This window comes from Bidens hawaiensis, unplaced genomic scaffold (assembly GCF_021521415.1).
Source record: "Bidens hawaiensis isolate Kalapana, Puna unplaced genomic scaffold, B.hawaiensis_p1.1 tig00060233_1, whole genome shotgun sequence".
Taxonomy (NCBI): Eukaryota; Viridiplantae; Streptophyta; class Magnoliopsida; order Asterales; family Asteraceae; genus Bidens; species Bidens hawaiensis.
In genome coordinates, this window is record NW_027500864.1 from 69,292 (window position 1) to 75,060 (window position 5,769).

At 33.1% G+C, this 5,769-nt stretch overlaps 1 pseudogene; it reads left to right on the plus strand.

Moving 5' to 3' along the window:
* Positions 1–4,814: 4,814 nt before the first annotated feature.
* Positions 4,815–5,357, plus strand: LOC143602964 (uncharacterized; annotated as a pseudogene).
* The last annotated feature ends 412 nt before the right edge of the window (positions 5,358–5,769 follow it).

The window sequence follows — 5,769 nt, forward strand, 5'->3', positions numbered from 1 at the left end:
CCTCCTGGGAAGTCTCCAATTGGGCAGCCAAAAACAAATCTGTGAGCTCTTCGTGAGCAAAGCGGACAATGTTGGTGGTGCGAGGGGCCGAATGTTACAGTCAATTGTCGGCTGCACATGTGTTATTTGTCAGTTAAATGATAAAGTTCATCTTTACAATGACCGAAACTTTTATCATGATTTAAAAATATCCCTTCGTCACATGTTTTTATATCCACGTTTTGACGTTTGATACCGCACCTTTAAAATATGTTTATATAATTTGCTTACTAATTTATGCATACGAATTTGTGCTGGTACCGTCGATACTAATCGAATTTACATCAGTTCGCAAATGTTACGTGCCTGTTTTTTTGGTTATACAAATAATGATTTGTTGTATACTGTATTGACAAATTTAGTTCTTTTGTTTAGTTTCGATGTCATAACCGATACATGCGGCTTTCGCATTGACTTGCTAAGCGTTCATGGTTTAACGTTTTTACATATGTTTCTTTTGTTTGGTTTAATAGTCCCGTCGTGAAGCACGGGTTTCCTAAATCCTAGTTATTTTTTAACTACAAGACCAAAAATTACGTCTCTAACTTTAAAGGAAAACTAGATGCAACGGTAGCTAGAGTACAATATGAGTGTGAGTGAGAGTGAACTCAAGTGTCTTATACCGTATGCATTAGCCTCATTATACATAAATCAAAAATAACTAAAAGTCCTATAATTCCGAGAACCTAGCCACCATGACTGTTTGGAAGTGTTCTCCAATCCCACGTGCATTTCAACTAGTTCTTCAATCTTTCAGGTAGAATAAGTCATCTAGCCGTTGTTTGTCGTTATAGTTTTGAGTAACCTTCAAACATAAAATAAATGAAAACAAGTATAGTCGGTTAGTTCAGGATCCCGCTGCTAGCTGAGAATGAGAATCCAAGCTATCAGGATAATCGTCAGGATCACGTTTGGGATAAAGTGACCCCTAACACCCTTCATTCCATTACCCTTATACCAAACATACCCATATAAGATGAAGATGTATATAAGTTTTCTCTCTACATATATTAAAATTTTATACCCAAAAATCAACCCAGTTTAATCTCACACTTCAAGTATAGATAGTACATAATCAACCGATCTAGTTTAAGACAACAATCTATACACTAAACATGAATCAAATAGAAAATTAAATTATTGGAACAGTTGGGTTAGGCCGATAGGGTAAGTGTTATTTTTAATCTTTTCTCTTTTTGACTATTTTTTAATGGATTTAAAATTGGATGTGTTTAGTTGAATAGATTAATCAGAAGGGTCTAGTTATCTGGTTAGTTTATAGTAGAGTTATTTTTATTTGTTAACTTTTAATATAATGTTATGCCTTAGGTATTTATTGTAAAACCGAAAAGCTTTTAGTCAACTTCAACCTTTTTATTTTAACATTTTTGTTCATGACCTTTTTATCAGTGTTGAGAAATTCTCAAGATTCTATTGTATACGTACTGATTCTATTTCACGAGTGTCGGATGACACCCAAGTAACGGGTCGTGTTTGGTTTCGCCTTTTGAATATGTTTAGTAAACTGATTGACCCACTAACCTGCTTATTTAAATTGGTTACAAAATTAGTAGGTGAAACACCATTTGACCCTTTACTTTTAACCTTTTAACCCGGTTAACACATTTACAACTTGATTATCGTCAATAAAACATTTTAACATATTTAGATTGATGACTTATATTCAGGTTTAATAATTTAATCTCTAAATATCCAACAGTCACAACTAACACCGCTAATATTACTGCACATATCTTACTACTCTAATAAATAACTATTACTGTATGTCACTTGCCACACTCTCATTCATTCTCATACTTTTTAACCCATTTTTTAAAATATGAATCCTACATGGGTCATTACCCACCCACTTTATTGTTATTCCTACCGTCTTTTATTCAAATCAAACCCAAGATTCCAAATTTCTTCCAACTCCATCACGAACTATCGGCCCTCTCCATGGCCTCCACCACCAGCAGTGCCGGCAATGAAATAGCCCCTCTCCACGGCCGCCACAACCACCACTATCTCCTCTCTCCACGGCCGCCACCACCACCACCACTATCTCCCCTCTCCACAGCCACCACCACCACCACATCCTCTAGATATCGATAAATGCTTTTGAGGTACTGATAATATGATGACGGAGGTAATGATAATAAGTATAATTACTGATAAATACTTATTTTATTGGACCTTATACCGGTGTTCCGCTTCATTTGAAGGTATATTATACACCTAATTATTATTATTCAACCTAATTACTCCATTATGTCATGTTATGTGTTATGTTATGCTACTAATTATGTGTATATTGTTACTCTGTTGTGTACAACTGCTGTTTGATTTAAAATATTAATAATTGGTATGGGTGTTGTTGTAGTTCAGGTCATTAGGATGTATGTATGTTATATATATGTTGCATATTATGATTCTACTTATAGGGGATTTTCCTCATACTGATAATATATGGTTGTTGAGGTACTGATAATATGATGATGGAACATACTTATATAATTAAATCAGAAAATCATATGTTGTACGTTGATGATTTATTCATAGTGTGTTCGTGAACTGTTCTTTTGTCTAATAAAAGCATAAAGAATGAACACGAACAAGGCTTCATTCGTTCAGTTTGGTAAGGTCGTGTTTGTTCATTTATGTCTGTGAATGTCAGATAACGTGTTCGTTCATTTACGTTCGTTATTTTACGCTTGTTAATGTGGAATTATTTATTCCACATCCTAATCTGGTTAAAGAAACTTCACTTACAGGTAAATGTTAGTCTTTTAATATAAAAGTTTTTGACCTTTTATTGTTTTACCCTTAATTGGTTAAACGTTCTTTTCTTTTCTTTTTTTATTATTACTATATTGAAGATTAAAAGATTCATATATGTATGATAAAATGTGCACTTTCACGAAAAAAAAAAGATCATGATGGCTCAACTTATTTGTAAGAAGTTGATAAACAAAAAAAATGTTATTCGGACTACATGATATGGAAGGAGTAGATATCATCATTGTAATAATTTCAGGTAAATACACACTTATTTACAAGTATACAACACATTTTTATGTGTTTTTTTGTTCACTTAAGTAATTATTATATTATTATAACAGGCTTGAGGGTGAAATGGACAAACTTGAAATAGAAGAAGCAGGTGTTATGAAATGTGTGAGTGTCCTTGATGTTGCTCTACACAAGTTTTTCCTCTAAAGATTTACCGGTTCAAGAAAATGTAATTTAACATTAAACTTAAATTCTGTCATTTTTGTGTGTTTCTTGATGGATCTTTTTGGCAAACTAATAGTCTTGTCGTAAAAAACAAAGTTTTGTAGGTGTATCTGATTGTTTTTATAAAAAGATGTGGACTTCTGTTTTTCTTAAATTTACCGTATGTATTTGATGTGTGTATGTGTTAATTTTTTTTGTGTTAGTCTAATATGTGTGTCCTTGTATATGTTTCATCTCATCGAGCAATAATTTGAAATTTATGATGAATAATATGAATAGATATATGTTACTAATGATGCGAGAAAACTGTTTGTTGTTTACTTTTTAAAACAATTTATTAGACGGCAACATCATCATGTACATTGCCATTTATCAACTCTTTATCAGAGAGTTTACTGAATAATCGTTGACCGTTCAGGAGAAACAACGTCAACAACAAAAACCACTAAGAACGGTTTGGCTTACTTTTGACCTAAAAACATCCAAAATGTAATGTTTAGAGAGAAGGTAATGTGAACTCAAATTCAAAGAAGATAAGAACATGGAGGCCAGGTTTCCTAAAGAAAGCTTTGAAGACATATACTTAAAAGTAGGTCATGTCCTTAACGTGTGTTGTTTGTTGGTGGCTAAACTCTAAAATGCTAATAAACTGAAAAAGAAGAATTTTATTATGTAAAATCATATTAATTCATAATAATCATATTATATAATTGTTTTTGTATGTTCAACATATGTACTTGATTAGGCGTATATTTTTAGTGTGTTAGCATTTAGTAAGAATTGTGCATCTCATATGTTTTACTTTACAGGCTTTAACTATATATACTTATTATATTTGGCATAACTGTATTTAATTGAAAATGCTAGATAAGCAAATTTTTGTTTATTCTAATGCACTATTCAAAACAAAATTAGAATTTAATCTACCAAATTATTAGCTTATATTAATTTATATATTCGTGGGAGCGCTTATACTAGACAATTATATTAAATAAAAATTAAAGTTACCCGTGTGATACACGGGCTAATACCTAGCATTAATTATAAGAAATGATTTGTATTATACTATTACCATTCATTTCATTTTGTGTTGAATTATATGTTCTTCCATTAAATTTTTATCATACCTCATGGTTTTCATTTTTCTCTTTAGTCTTTAGCATCGACGGAGCTTGACTCATTTTGCGAGAACCTATTACAACGCACATGTGTGGTTGAAAGTTTTTACGTCTATTTCCTTTTTTTTCTTTTTGCAATTAAACGAATCTAGTGCATTGTTGCAACACACAGGTTCTAAGTTCGCATAGTTATTATTTTTCTATCTTTTACGTTTCGTTCTAATTTTAACGAATTAACACCACACAACATGCATGTGTGATTCATCTTTTTTACGTTCACCTTTTTATTCGATTTAACAGTCTAGTCATAAAATGTGGAATGTTAAACTCTAAATACCACATGGTATAAAATATAAATAATTTGTAACCGGTAGAGGGGGATGCATGTTAACATGAGTCACCTTGCCTCTATCTACACAATATACGTGTCAATTTTACACAACGCCAACTTCCTTATAAATCCTCAATTAATATCACTACCACCGTACGTACACCATCAAATATAACCATGGGTTCCGACATGGCGGTTCACTACGGCGGATGCCACTGTAAACGTGTTAGATGGCGCGCTGAGTCGCCACCCACCGTGGTGGCATGGCAGTGTAACTGCTCGGATTGTTACATGAGAAGAAACACTCATTTTGTTGTTCCGTTTGAGCGATTTAGGCTTCTGGGAGACTCCGAAAACTGCATCACCACCTACACTTTTGGGACTCACGCAGCAAAGCATACTTTCTGTAAGGTTTGTGGCATAACATCGTTTTATACTACGCGGTTCAACAGCGGAATCGCGGTTACGTATCGGTGTGTTGATCCGGGCACGTTAAGTCATGTTGTGGTTAAGCATTTTGATGGGGTGAATTGGGAGAAATCGCATAATTCTAAACGTGATTGATTCAAGCATCTCTTATGATGGTGTAAAATAAAAGATGAAAGATATATGTAACATCAAAATATTTTCCTTTAGAAGCCTTTAGTATAAAACGAAGATGATTTCATTTAAACTATAGTAAACCAATAAATTAGTATTGGTAGTACAACCAATAAATTAGTACTAGTAATTGTACCCGCGTGTTGTTGCTGGCCAAGTTGGTATCGTGTTTTGTTTTGTTTGTGTTCCACATGTTCATGTGCTCGTTCACCCTAAACCGTGGAGTCGATACCGATATATCAGTGATATAGTGGCGATATATAAATCAGAATATCGGTTTAGAATATCAACGATATTGGCCGATATTTAAGTGATAGTGGACTAATATTTGACCGATATATCACCGATATTTGACCGATGTATCACAGATATTCCCGATATCAATGTTTTAAGTCTTAATTATCAACTTTTAGTGTTCAATGTTAGTATTTTAAGTCTCAATCA